Consider the following 15,514-nt stretch of genomic DNA (forward strand, 5'->3'; position numbering starts at 1 on the left):
CAGAAGTTGCCCTCTTGATGCTCCACAGCCACAGATAGATCCCATGTGGAGCAGAGACACATTAAGCCTTGGTAATAGCACAGCCTGTCTTCTGATTTGACACTTTCAAACAAAATCCAGGACATAGCTCATCAAATACGCAAGGGAAGAAGAGAGTGCTTTGGTGAAACACAGCAACTTTTCCTCAGCTGCTAGAAATATAAGACAATGCCAGAAATGGGCACTTGCAGAACAATTTTTATGAAGTTGGGGAACCTGGGTGCCAGGATGTTCTCCTCATCCTGGTCTTCGAATATGCAGAGTAGACCAGAGAAGGCACAATCTCTTCTCACTTACAGGTATTAATTTTAAATTTTTTTTAAAGGTAATCCAGCTGCAGGGAGGAACGTACAGTGTGATCCAGTTGGTTCCATAACAGGAATGACCTGGGCTTCAGGACCAAAATGGGAAAGGACAATTTAGCCTTCGTTGCTGGGACATGGCAGAAATGTAGAACCCAGAAGTAGTCTGGGACACACCATCGAGAGCTTCCCATAGCCCAAACTTGGGTATTGCAGGTGAAACAGCTATTTACTAAGTGCAATGAATTTACAAAGCCAGATAGACTGTTTGGGCAGCATCTCTGTCAATGGTTCATATTTCATTTAAGATTCAGTGGGAAGAAAAGCAGCTGCAATCACAGATGCCTTAATCATCAAAAATATCCAGTACTTTTTCTACTAACTCGCCTGCTAGTGATGAAGAAAAAGTTCAAGAAGAGACCCTTGAGGTACACTGTCTTGCCTGCTTCTAATATAGACTTGACACCATTTAGTACAACCTATGTGCATTCTTTTTCGCAAGATAACAAGCCAATTAATTATGATAGGCAACAGGTTTTGGCCTGAAGCCAAATTACAGTGGTGTCATTAGTCTCTGCTTTGTAACAAAATCAAGAGTTCTGCCTAGATTATGTTCTCTTAACTCTTCAGCTTAATGGCACTGTGCTGTAGGACTCCAAGTAGGTGCAGATGCTTACACACACATCGTAATAGTAGGCACAATTATAGCAATAATCATCCCATATTTGTAAAGGATTTTTTACCTTTAAATATTCAGAATCTCTGTAAAAATATGACCTCAAACCAACAAGCCTCTCCTGCTCATCTATCCACCTGAAGAGGAAGAGACCTCACCTAGGTTAATATGTAACGTCTAGCTCGGAGGCTGCCAGCAACACCCCTACCCCTAACAGCCCCTCGCCCCAGCCTATTCATGCTCTCAGCATTAGGATGAGGGGGAATGGACTCAAGCTGTGCCAGGGCAGGTTCAGATTAGACATTAGGAAAAAGTTAATCATCAAAAGGGTTACTGGGCATTGTAAAAAGCTGCCCAGGGAAATGTCTGAGTCACCAACCCTGGCTGTATTTAAAAGATGGGTAGACGAGGTGCTCAGGGATATGGTTTAGTAGAGGATGGGTATGGTTGGACTCAATTATCTCGGAGGTCTTTTCCAACCTAGTGATTCTGTGATTCTGTTCTAATTAAAACATGAAGTGTATGTTATTTACACTAAAAAAGCAGACCTGTTGGGTGCACACTATACAGTTTAAAACTATATACATGTAGGGAGAAAAAAAAAATCTGTAAACTTTAAAGCAGAGACACGTTATGAAGTGAGATGGTGATCCCCTAAAGATTTTGCCCAATTAGGTTGCACCTCTACCACAATACTTGTAGAGCTTCCTGCTGAGACATCTTCACTTTCCACCCCATTTCCTGACCCAGAACTGATGTGCTGCCGCCTGTAGTCACTCTCCAAATTGCTGAGCAGGCCAGAGAAGCTGCCACAAGCCTCCCAGCCCATCGATGTAATGTGCATGGCCCAGTGATATGACTGAGCTGGCTGCAACAAGCCAAGCATGTTTCTTTATTCATAAATTGTAAAGACTCAGCCTGAATCTCGTTCAGCATTATCATAAAGTGTCATAGTTTAAACTAGCAGGATCAATGGCTCATCTCATGATTTCCGTATAGTGTGAAACAATGGGAATTCACCCTGTGACTTCTGTGTTGCTATTGCTGCTTCTGATAAAATATTATACAAACATATCAAGGAAACCAATAGAAAACACCTGAGATGTCTATCTATGTTTAAGTTTTATTACTTCTGGGATCTCAAAAGGCTTAGGAAACATCTCTGTACATTGTTTCAGGCATACTCATGAAAGGGTAACATAATAAAACCAGGTCAAATAACACTGAATATTAAATTTAAAGTATGTAAAAGAAAGAAATACAAGAGGTGTTGGAAGAATTATTGAGAAGGAACAAATAAATGTAAATTCTCAGGGTTTTGGGGTAGTTTGTTGTTTCTTTAACTGGCAAACAAGATAATTTTACATCCAAGGAAAGACATAATTAATTTTCTTCATTTTTTTCTGACTAAATTTGGAGCAGCTGAGAGGTTGGTTATTTCTAACCATCTTTAAAAATGGACTTATAATGTTGCCATCTGTTGGCATATGACAGATATAGCATCCCACAATTCCAGACAGAGTCACAAAGATGCAGAAAATTAAAGGGACAGATGTGAGAAATACATGTTCTCATTTGGTTCCAGTGTTCACATCTGTTCTCCTCAAAGATTTTTCAATCATATAAATCTGTCCTCAGAAGCTAGTACCTTGAAATGTTATGGCATTTGTGGTAATCATAAAAAGCATATTCTAGTAGAGTTTACTGCATCACTGGATTCATAAAAATCTGGTTTCCATCAACAGGACACAAAGTACACAGAAACATTACTCCTCTGCTTAACTCCCCTCTTGGAAAAGCCAGAGCACAAGGGTAGGCAACTGATGCAACTGTAGCGGAATCGCCAACACACAATTTCAACAGGCCTCTGCAGACAGCAAGTGTTTACACACCCCGAAAGGAAAGCAGCATCTCTTTCTAATGGCCACTGTACCTGCCCTGTGCCTGTGTGGATCACAGAGCCTGTTAGCCCCATCCTCCTGGTGTAAATTGCATTTCTTTTCACTGAAATCACTGCCTGGTGTTGCAAGCACATCTGTATTCATTTGCAATCTCACTCATTTATTTGTACAGTGCTTTTGACAGGCTGGCTGCTAATGCTTCCATCAACTGTAAAGATTTTTCCTTTTTCCCCACTTCCCTATCCCAGCCCATCCGGCCCTGTAAGTCCCTCTTACAGGGTGTTGTACAGTGTGAGACCTTACCACTCCTCACAGGCAGGAGATGGAATAATCACAATCCCAGACAGTTTCTTACTCCTTTCTTCCCCACCTGTTACCCCTCTCTTCCTTTTATTTGAACTTTGTATAGGATTTTCATCCAGCAAGGATTGGAAAGCACATTCCCTTCCCTCCATCATTCTGTTAATTGGAGTGGGGGCTGAGGATACCTACAAGACAAACTTGTACATCTTTTTTCATTCACAGATAGGTTTTAACGGCGAATAGCAAACTGATGCTCAAATTCTTATTTCACCTTGGATGCAATGAACCCGTTTTCACCTTAAATACAACATACCTCCTTCTCTATAATACACTACACAAATCCTTTCTCAAAATGGCAGTACCATCAAAAATTAAAAGGTGTTGTACAAGGCAAACAATATTGGAGCTACATAATCATGCTGATAATTCACATGAACAGTTTTCAGTATTTACAGAAAGCATTGACTGATACAGTTCGCTGACCCTGTGAATACTATGTTAAATCATTAAAGTGTGAGCAGTCTTTACTTGTATTGCAATAATATTCTGTATCCCCAGCCCAGCATCTTGGTGTGCTCAGTGCCGTACAACCAACCACCAAATCATGACCTGCATTTGAGCACAATTAATATTTTTTCCCTTTAAGAACTTATTTCTTCTTTGACAAGTCCTCACTTTTCTACATGTTTTCAATTATTTTGAAGCAGAAAATGACCCGCAGGCTACCAAGTGGATGTCAGAATTCCTCCCCACAGCTCCTGTGTGAAACACTAAAGTGAGTCGAAGAACCTAACCATTCCATACTTCAGAAAGACCACTAGCCTACACAAATCTCACAACTACATGCTTGGCTTTAGCAGAGAAGAGATACTTGGCAATGGGACTGTTTGTTGCTTTCTACTCCCCAGTTAAATGTGTGTGGAAACATAATGCAAAAAATCTTTTCCCCTAAAAAAGATTCTGAATTTAAGACAAAAGTATTTTTTGTTAACAGCTGGTACTTATCACTGCCTCTCTAAACATGCTAGAAGCTTAAAAACAACAACAGAACTAATCACAGCTTCTGAAGTTTCAGAAGCCAGTAAGCAGTAGGACCAATGATTCACCATATGCCTTCCTTGGGTTGTCCTCAGCTTAAATCTTGTGGACACACAGCAGAGCCATAATTTCTATTGTCATGAGAAGCAAACCCAAAAAATAAAGAAGACAGTAGAATGAAGGCTGTCATGTCTAATATGGAGTCTCGTAAAAGTATTTTGTCTTATATTTAATTACATTTAAAAGTTTATTATATTTATATAATTATTATATTTTGGTCAGAAAACACGGGTAGGGCAGGACCTTTCATGGGGAAATGTGCACTTGCAATGCATGGCATGAAATTTTCAAGAAACTTGTCTTTGGAGATAGAGTTAAGGTGGGTTTTTTTGTCATGTGAAGGAAGAAGAGATCACCTTCTACAGAGAGGAAAAAGAAGACTACTAACCATTGCAGTCATTGCATACTTGGTTTCCTTGATAACATTCCTCATTGGTTCCCTCCCTCTATAGCCAATGATTCTTCCAGTTCATAAAATCTTCTTGCAAACATTTTTGGCCACACTCATTCAGACCTTACCTTACCGACCCTCTGCTGAACCTCTTGTCCCCTCATCTAAATGTCTTCCCTACTTTCTCCTTTCCAGTTGATTTATTCTCTTCGGTTACCTCCTCCTGTGCTCCTGATGATAAACATTTAGCAATTTCTCAGCTATTTTCATCGTTTTGTCCATACCAGTTATTCTGTGCAAGGCCTCACACTGGAGACAATTACTTACACAATTCCCTGTCTCTCAAATGAGGGATTTTTTCAAATTAACTCTAGTAATATGAAAAATAGGTATACATGTTTGTTTACTTCAGACTCCTAGCTGTGATAGAGAATCAGAAGTTTAGCCAACTAACCAAAAAACCTAGACTGAAAGTCTAGGTGCAGTAGGCTAGACCTTAGGGGTTTAAAACTTCTTTACACAACAAAAATTAAGGAGCCTCTGGGAGTCACTTCCATATTTGTAAGACCCGAGTGTCATAACTGGAGACAACCTGCCTTTTTCCCTACATCCAGACACTGGAGTGCTGAAGACTTCAAGAGCTTTTGAGAAATACTTGGTACATTTAAGAAATAAGGTGTCATATAAAAGAGGGTCATCATGGTATCAGACTTCAGTTGCACTAAAAAAAAAAAGAGCAGAAGCAACAACTGAATTTACAAGGCACCCTTTTCTGTCAGTCTGTGCTAGTCACTCTCACGTCTCGCCTACTGTGTCAGGGAGTTAAGCAGAGATATACTCGATTTTGTGAGTCCTGAAAAGGCTCAAGCACAAATAAGATACTGGGATGTTCAGCACTTCCAAAATTAAAATAATTCCAGAGTTCCATTGAAATATTATCATTTTTAATTAGCATCCAAAAAAACAATCAACTTTTAGAGTGCAGGCATGCTCATGATTAGAGAACATTTGAGTAGGGGGCCAGTGTAAGGCTGAAATACTTTCTGGCATCTGTATGTTGATGGGCATAACTCATAGGAAATAGGAACACGCCTCTAGTCCTGGTCTGAGTGGGAAGAGGCTGTAGAGTCAAGACCACATCACAGGAGACAGAAGCAAGACCCATACCTGCTCACATAAATGAGGGGTTAACAGTTCGTTATATCCCCTCTAATAAAGCCACTCCTGATGAATGCAGAGTGATGCATCCTTAGAAAAAAAAGTTACCAAAAGAAGCTGATTTCAAACCCTGAATCATGATACAAACAGATATTCCAAAAGATTAATTTACAAATCAGAAAATGTTCACCCGGCCATTTCTAAAAGGAAAAATGCTTGAAGATGCTCAATGCTCCTGTAACAGCAGGAAAAGGCTGTGTAAAAAGTACTGCTGTTCATTGCAGTAGCATCCATTTTCAGTACCATTTTGCACACTAGAAAAATAATTGCCAAAAACACGCTTTCAAAAACATATCAATTGATCAGAGAGTGCTAATGAGATGAATCAATTTATGCAGACCAAGGAGAAATATGTTCATAATCCCTTCGCAGCTAGAAGGGACTGCGTATGCAGCAGCAGCCTGCAGAGTGGTAGCGAACCCTTTTTATTTGGATGGTTGTTCAAACCCTCCTACACCACTGCCATCTGCTGGCAAACAGAAAATACAACGGTTTTTCTTTAAAAAACAATAATAAAACAATTAGGAGCGTTTGACCGTGATATTGTAAGTCTAGAAAAGGAAGAACCATACCTGGAAGCGAAGCATTTGCAAGGTCCAGGGCTGCAGCAAGGCACCTGGCTTCACCACACCACTGGAGACACACTGAGTTTGGATAGCACATTCCCTTCGCCAGTAGCATCAGCAGCATTGAGAAATATTACTGCTCCCTCTTTAAAAGTATTCTCCATCCCACAAGAAAAATCTGGCCTTAAATGTTCCTTCATCAAACACAATGACAAGGTCCCTATTACAGGAGCTACATGTCACACTTAAGAAGCACTGACCTGCTGGATAATACTTTTTCTTTAAAAATAAATGTTAATATATGTAGTCAAAAGAGGAAATAAAGAGACAAAGTTCAAAGCAAAGTCAATACACCGCAATAGTTTCCTCTTCTCTCAATTCACTTTGGGTTTTCCATGAAATGCAGAGGAGTCTCTGGTGGCAGGCGCAGCCACACATGACAGAGACCTCAGCAGACTTTCCTGGTAGCCTTTTGAGTGCTGCAGAATTTAAAAAAAAACCCAAACATTTACAGTGCAAACACTTTAGGACTTGCCCTGGCCAAAGGGTGGGTCAGCTGATCAATGCAGGCTGGAACACCAGCAGTAAGCTTTTCTGTGCACTTCTTTGGAATTAACTGATGAGAAGGAAAAACGTTCAGTTCTGAGCACCCAGAGCATCATCTGCAGTTCTAGAACTGGTTAAAATCTTTTAAATAAAAAGAACTCAACTTTTAGAAAGGAAACAAAAAAAAATTAATAATAATTATTATTAATAATAAAAAAATTAAGGGCAACTCGGGGGTTCTCTTTTTGGACAGAACATATACTTGTGCCTTAGGAAACAATGACCCCCAAAACTTTAATCTATAAACCGACACATCTACATTATTCCTATTATGACAGGATCTAGGAGACTTGGTTGTACACCAGGACTCCTTTTACCAGTAGGACAACACAGACACCTATGGAGGAGAATAATAATAATAAAAAATCAATCCTTCCTTTACCATGCAGGGTTTCTAAGGTAACAGAGAAATAACACAATAAAGCCACAAATGGCAGATTCCATCCATTGGTTGGCCGGTGATTCATCCTGGTAGAAATAGCAAGAAGTTTCTCTGAGCTCCTTGGGTTCATATCACAAAACACAACGAGTCATCCTTATGCCTTACCCTAGACAGAAGAGGCTACCTATGGATAACTACATTAAACTAGGCAGCTGTATAAAAGCCATGTGAACCTCAGCTCATGGTGGGGGAAGTACAAGGAGGTGAGATGCTTCAGGTCAGCATCAGCCTTTCTGGTCATACCAACTAATAATGCCTTAACAAAGGCACAGAAAATATTAAGATTTTTGAAGGAGGGTACAGAGATAAGTTGGTAGCATGAGAATGAATGGAGGTATTTATATGAAAATTAAAGGGCAGAAAGAAATTGGCATCTCTGGCTATGTCAGAGGAAGAAGTTGGCATATTCACAATGGAAGAAATAAGGTAGGCAGGCTGGTAAGGAACTGTGAAGTGAAGCTTACGTGTGATGCACTGAAAAACTGATGAAGTCGAAGCAATGGACTGATAAAAAAATATCTTTTCAACTGTCCCCTGCACATTTGAATAGAGTAAGGCTGCAATTCCCATACCCAGATAGACATTATAATAACTGACACAGAAAATTAGGAAAAAAAAGATTACTTGTGCAATTGGAACAAAAAAAAATCCCTCTTGGAATTAACAGGAAAACCTCCAACAATTGGCTACACCATGCAAGAGAGGCAAAGATGGTACCCAAATATATACCTTCCTTTACAGGTCTGAATAAAGTAAGAAAGCAAAGAGATAAAAATGGGGTGTGGATGTGTGAGTATATAATAGAAAGGCAAGTTTGTCTTCTTTTTATATGTTATATGTATGCTTTTTATATATGTGTTGTGTTTACTTATAAAATAAAACATTTATACAAATATATAGCCTATAAATATAGACCTTTTAGGGACCTGAGTTAATGATTGGACATTCCTGAAGATATATGACAAAGATGGAACTGTTTTTTTGAGTGGGGACAAGAAAGAAGTTTGACAACAGAGAATAAGTTTGCGAGTGCAGAAATAATAGTAAAAATTTTGACAAATCCAATTCAACTAGGACACCATGCATTAAACACCAAAACAAAACAAAAGGAAAAAAAACAACAAAACAAAAAATGCAACAAAAATCCAAACAAACAAAAAGCCCCCAAAAAAAAGAGTGAGAGAAGAGAAGAAATGAATAAAAGCTAAAACCAGACTGGATTTCCAAATGTCATGTAGTCAAAGTCAGCATTATCACCACCAAGAACTAGAAAGAAATTATCAGGAGCTCATGAGAGTCACTTACAAGGGAAAGAAAGATGATAGGAAATGGCCTAGCACAGAATTGAGTCGGGTGGGGAAGGGCAAAACAAAACCAACAGCAGATATGACTTCTGGTGGTCTTGTGGAAGTGTAAGTGAGGATGGGAGGAAAAAACTCAAGACCTGAAATTGGAAGTGATGGACAAACAGTCAGAGAGCAAGCAAGGGAGGTGTACCTGATGAGCAGCGCTAGAGAAGCTACTGTGATGGCTAGAAAGAGCGAATGAAACAGTGGAGACAGAGGGCACAGTATGCTAAAGAAACTAGGTGATTGATGGCTCGAGGGAAGTTTGAAAGAAGATTGTAGATCAAACTAAAATGTAAGAGAAAGGAAGCATGCAGCTAAGTGTGAGCATTTGATACCGAAATTAAACCTGAAGTATTAATTCCCACTCAAGTCAGAGGAATGCACATCTAGGGCTTAGCTTTTTGGCCTATGATCTAGGCAGCCTCAAGAGATTGAGTCTTTTTTCTGCCCAGGAGCCCAGCTTTCATGATCAAATATTAAAGCATGTGTGCTACGGAACATTACTAGATAAATGTAGCATCATAGCGAAGTAAACAAGCAATATGGTATTGCACAGAGATATTGCAAATGAGGGAGGAAAAATATCAGCATTTTCTTTCACTTTGAGTCTGGAGTCTATCCTGAATTTGAATTAAGTGTCAAGATCAAACATGAGTCTGGTTAATTATTTAAAGATATGATGCTTTGGGGAAAGACTTGTTTTTTTGATAATTTGTGACTAACTTCTAATCTTTAAATTTTTTTATTAGACTTTCTTTTGAATAATATTTTAAGCAGTGCATCCTCTGAAGTTCCCATGAGCTCCAATTTGAGTATGATAAATAAAATGCTTTGGAACTCAGAAATAATCTTCCGTATTCGAAATATTATAAATTTGAAAATGTTAGCATACTCTTTTTTCCCTCCTTTCTACAGTTTCTCTCTTCTTCTAAATTTGAGGTACTGTTTTGGAAAATAGTCTCTCACTTGTTTACCATTCATGCCCCGAAGCTCTATACCCAATAGTAAAACAAGTACACAACTACACTCTGCATTTTGAAAGTGTAATAAAAGCTACAAATGTTTGTCTAGATTAAGGTGGGTTTTTTTCTCCTAATTTCCCTAATTCCCTTATCAGTGTCTGAGCAAGTATGGATTTATGGTTGATTATTTATTTCTAACATTGTTCATTCATAGGAATTAGCTCACTGCCCAAACTGCAAGGCACTGCCATCCCATTCAGAAAGCAGCTAATCTAAGGCCTAGAAGAGTTAAATAATAACGTGGCAGCAAATCTAATGCAGAACATGCATCTTATGACATTTCAGCTTCTACTCCATGCATTGGACTACATAAACTGACATCTAATGCAATGCAATTCACTGCAGCTCTTCTACTTTTTAAAAAATAGTTCTACTATTCTAGTAAAAGGTCTTGTATGGAGTATTTTGAAAGTAACTATCCTAACTCGATGTGATTAGTAACCTTTTCCAAGTAATACAATAATTATAGAATCATAGAATGGTTTGGGTTGGAAAGGACCTTAAAGATCATAAAGTTCCAACCCCCACCTTGCCATGGGCAGAGACACCTCTCAGCAGACCACGCTGCTCAAGGCCCCGTCCTAGTCAGCCTTGAACACCTGCAGGGAGGCGCCATCCACCGCCTCCCTGGGCAACCTGTTCCAGTGCCTCACCGCCCCTTGTAGTGAAGAATTTTTTCCTAATATCCAACCTAAATGTACCCTCTTGCAATTAAAAACCATTCCTCCTCATCCGTCCTTCTAAAAAGTCCTTCCACAGCTTTCTTGTAGGCCCTCTTCAGGTACTGGAAGGCTGCTAGAAGATCTCCGCAGAGCCTTCTCTTCTCCAAGATGAACAACCCCAACTCTCTCAGCTTGTCTTCACAGGAGAGGTGCTCCAGGCCTCTAATCATCTTTGTGGCCCTTCTCTGGAATCATTCCAACAGTTCCATGTCCTTCTTATGTTGGAGGACTCCGGAACTGGATGCAGTACTCAAGCTGGGATATCACACAAGAACGGCGTAGAGGGGCAGAATCACTTCCCTTGACCTGCTGACCACACTGTTTTGATGCAGCATAAGATACGGTTGGCTCATGTTGACCTTCTCATCCACCAGCACCCTTAAATCCTTCTCTGCAAGGCTGCTCTCTAGCACATCATCTCCCAGCCTGTATTGATGACAAGGATTGCCTCAACCCACGTGCAGGACCTTGCACTTGTTCTTGTTGAACCTCATGAGGTTCACATGGGTCCACTTCTCCAGCTTATCCGGGTCTCTCTGCATGACATCCCTCCTGTCTTTGCTGTGTGTCAACTGCACCACTCAGCTTGGTGTCATCTGCAAACTTGTTGAGGGTGCATTCAACCTTATCATCAATGTCAGTGCTGAAGATATTAAATAGTACCTGTCCCAGTACGGACCTCTGAGGGACACTACTTGTTACAGATCTCCATCTGGATATCAAGCCATTGACAATTACTCTCTGGATGCAACCATGCAACCAATTCATTACCTGCTGAACAGTCCACTCATCAAATCCTTATCTCTCCAGTTTAGAGAGAAGGATGTTGTGGGGGACTATGTCAAAGGTTTTACAGAAGTCCAGATAGATTACATCCATTGTCTTTCCTGTGTCCCCTGAAAGTAGCAATAAGTAACATCAGATGTGTGATCAGCCGATAGCTGATTCAGAGATATTATTTGTAATCAGAAAGAACACAAATTTTTGAAGGCAAAAGAAGGAAACCAACTTGTGAGGAAATGACCAAAACCCCCATTCCCCCAGTCCCTGCCCTTCCCTGTGCCATAATGGGGGGGGGAGGGGGTTGGAGGGGGTGGGGAGAGAAGGGAATAAAATCAACTGAAGTTAATTCTGCTAAGAAGGGAGGGGTGGGGGGAGGTGCTTTAAGATCTGGTCACACTTCTCATTACCCAATTCTGGTGTCTCTGTGTGTACAGTGCAGTGTAATAAATTAGAGTTTTCTTTCCTTTATTCTGCATTGAGTCTGTTTTGCCCGTGGCGCTAATTGTGGAATGATCTCTCCCTGTCCTTATCTTGAGTCCTAAGCTTCTCAATATATATTTTCTCCACTGTCCATCTGAAAAGGCAGAGTGATAAAGCACCTTTGGTGGGCGTCTGGCCTCCAGCCAGGGCTAAACCACCACACACTGGCACAGGTAAGTTCTCAGCCTTTCTGTAGAGCAACAAAGGTCTCCAGGCATCCAAACAACATTCAATTCCAGACATGAAGATCTGGCTCAAGGAGGTAGCAGCAAACTACAATATTTACAATAGGCGACTAAGGTTTATGGGCCACAGACTACCTGCATGAGGGATGAGACTCCAGAGCAGACTGCCTCTTTCTGTGTGTAACAACAATCAGTATTATTTTGAATACAGCTGCAAGTCAGTTTGTTTAGTTCTTTGTTTGGTTTTGTTTTTCTTTTTAATGCTTTGCTAATAAGCAGCTATGTTGTCAAAGTTTGTAGAGCGACTTCCAACCTGATGATCTCATGAGTGTACATCTGCCCACAGGAATAAAAGTGCCAACAAGATGAGTTGTTTATCTCTAGGCCCCAGTAGCAGCTTACAGCTATGAAGGTCAGACATTACATTTGCAAGAAGTGACAGAGTTTCAGCATCAAGTTCATAATTTTAGCAGCCACAACTGAAAACTATCTAGACATGTGAACGACAATAAGGAAGGACAATTACCTATGGGGAGATGAAGGTCATTGTAGTGTGTAATGCTATGTTGTTATGTATATTACTACATGACAGCTGGAACCTAACAAGGTCAACCTGTCACCAAAAAAAAATTCTTAAGAAAGTAATTATACTGGACAGACATGCCAGAGTGCCCTGGCTTTCATCTGATGCTCTGTCTAGGTATTAAGAATGGCATGATTAGTTTGCAGGAAAAAAAAAAGAATGATATCAACAAAATTAGTGAAGAAAAAAACATTAATTCTACTATTGTATATTGGAAACCTGTGTATTAACCCAAATGTTGATTAAAATAATCATCAAAATTCCTCAACCTTCTTTTCTGCTAATTTATGATTTCTTCAAAGACTTTAACTAATGCGGTTTAAATCAATTGTAAGTTATTAGATTCTTGCATTTTTGACTCAGAAACTGTTTCAAATGAACTGTAAAAACCCATAGACAACAGATGATGGACATAAGTCTTAGAAAAGGAAGATGATAACACAGCCAACCATCCATGAGCAAATGGGTAACTAGAATGAATGAGTGGGAACAAGAGTGAAAACAGACTGTAAAGATGGTATGAATGCTGTGTTAGTTAAAAGTACTCTCTCATATCATAAGCATATATTAAAATAGGAAGATTAAAGAAAAAGAGATCTCTCTCTGCTCTTGCAAACCTCATTTTATGAACACTAGAGAATTTTTAAAATAAAAACATCAAGGAGATTAGGAATATCTGTAACTTGTCTTATAAAAGGTCTTGGGGACCTTCTGGAAAATAAAATATTTTAAATTCAGGCGTTCTACGTTTATCATTTAAGAAGTGTAAGTAAAGCACTGATAATCTCAATTAAAGAATTAGCTGGAATAACAAGATGTAAAATATAATTACTGTACAAAATGTAAATTTTAATTTTTGATTAAGTCTTAAACTGCAGCTAGAAAAATGATTTTTTTTTTAACCTAAAAGCTAATGTCACCAGACCTCTGTGTATCCATTTGAATGAACAGCAACAGAAAATCTGTTAAAGCAGATAAATTGTTGCCATTAGATTTCAGAAAGGACTATCTTTAAAAGGACAGAAGCTTACTGCTCCTTCCTTGCTGTCCAATGCAAAATTCCATCAAGTTACAGCTATTGCAGAGTTACTGAGTTTTTTAAAAAAATAATTAAGAGAACACTCATCCTGCTCAGCTCAATATTTTGATAAGCCTAAATCTCAAGAGTTTAGATGTTAATTCAATCTTTCAGAAAATTCAAAAGCAAGAACAAGTTCATGTTTTGATGCTCCAGTTTCAGGGCAAATATCCAAATCCAGAGAAACATCAGGTTTTGTTTTTATTTTTAACACAGGTGTCCTGGTTTCGGTCAGGATGGAGCAGCGGGTGGAATGCTGTGTTTGAGAGTTAAAATGAAAGCCGTGCTGATAACACCCTGATGTTTTCAGTTGCTGTCAGACAGTCAAGGACTTTCTCAGCTCTTCGTATTTCTCTGTTCATGAGAAAGGAGGGGCGAAGCCAGGACAGGTGACCCAACTGACCAAAGAGAGTATTCCATGCCAATTATGTCCTGCCCAGGATATCGGGGGGCTGACGTGAGGAAGGCCTGGGGCGGCTCCGGGACGCGCGATTCTTGGGGGACGGTCGGGTTCTGGGATGGCTCTGGGTGGCACGGCCTGAGTTGTGGGTTCGGTGAGAAACTGCATTGTGTATCAACAGCTTCATATATTTTTGCTCTAAAGTCCTGTTAGTATTGTTACATTGTATCTTTCTGTTATCTTAGTAAACTATCCTTACCCCAACCCACGGGCCTCTCAGTTTCTTAGTTTTGGGGTTATTTGCCCCTTCCTTTTCCCTTCCCTTGCCTCTCACACCCCACCCCCCCTTCCCTCTTCCCCTGCTCTTCTCCTTTAAAGAGCAGGCAGCTGCGTGGATCTTGGCTCTCAGCCAGGGTAAAACCACAACAACAGGTTACTATAAGTACTTGCACTAAGATTCTATGAATGCTGAGAATCTTGATTTTAATTGCCTGTGTTTTCTTTAGCTCTGCAATGCTGAGATTTCTTCCTGAGAGCCTCATTTTGTTGTTTAAAATGAAGATTGATAGATTCATCAAAACCAGAAGAATTTCTATCATTTCTGTTGCAAGAAAGTGATCTTTGGGGGACAGAAACATTGCAGGATCATACCTCGTAGCACACACGTCAGTTGTATTGGAATCCTCCTGTTGGAAACCACCAATTTCTTCCTTTCCCCAGTGCTGTGTTAACATCGGCATCCAAGTAATGTCCACTTTGGAATCTCTTTATTTAAGAGCTTGTGAAGTTAATTCAGATGCACACAACACAACAAATCCTACAACATGCAAGATCACATTTGGGCTTCACAGTTGAGACATCCTGGGCATTGGCATTGAACCAAGCACCCTGCTACCCCAGTCATGATTTTCTACATGAAGTGATAGGGTCAGCAAATCTGTCCCTCCTTACAATACATTTAACTCTATAGGTGGTATAGAAGCAGAAATACTAGCCTGAAAACAAAATTACTTGCAGAGTACTTTTTAATATTTTACATCCCATATCTAAACTGCCCCTCACCTGTGCCCCACTCATTCCAACACTTGAGGAACTTTGAGAGCTCTTTTTAACACAGATCAAATGGCCGTTTGCAAAGAGTGGGTTTCTCCTCTTTTTCTATTTAGGTGGTAACAAATTTTTTGTCTGTTTCCAGAACATTGAGATGTCTGGCTGCAATTAGGGCTTTTAACATGTCCATGAATCTCACTTCCATCTGGGGGATGACCTGCTGGAAAAGAGCTCTGTGGAGAAGGACCTGGTTGATGACAGGTTGGCCATGAGCCAACAGTGTGCCCTGGTGGCTAAGAGAGCCAATGGGTTCCTGGGGT

This window comes from Gallinula chloropus (genome assembly GCF_964237585.1).
Source record: "Gallinula chloropus genome assembly, chromosome: 2".
NCBI classification, from domain to species: domain Eukaryota; kingdom Metazoa; phylum Chordata; class Aves; order Gruiformes; family Rallidae; genus Gallinula; species Gallinula chloropus.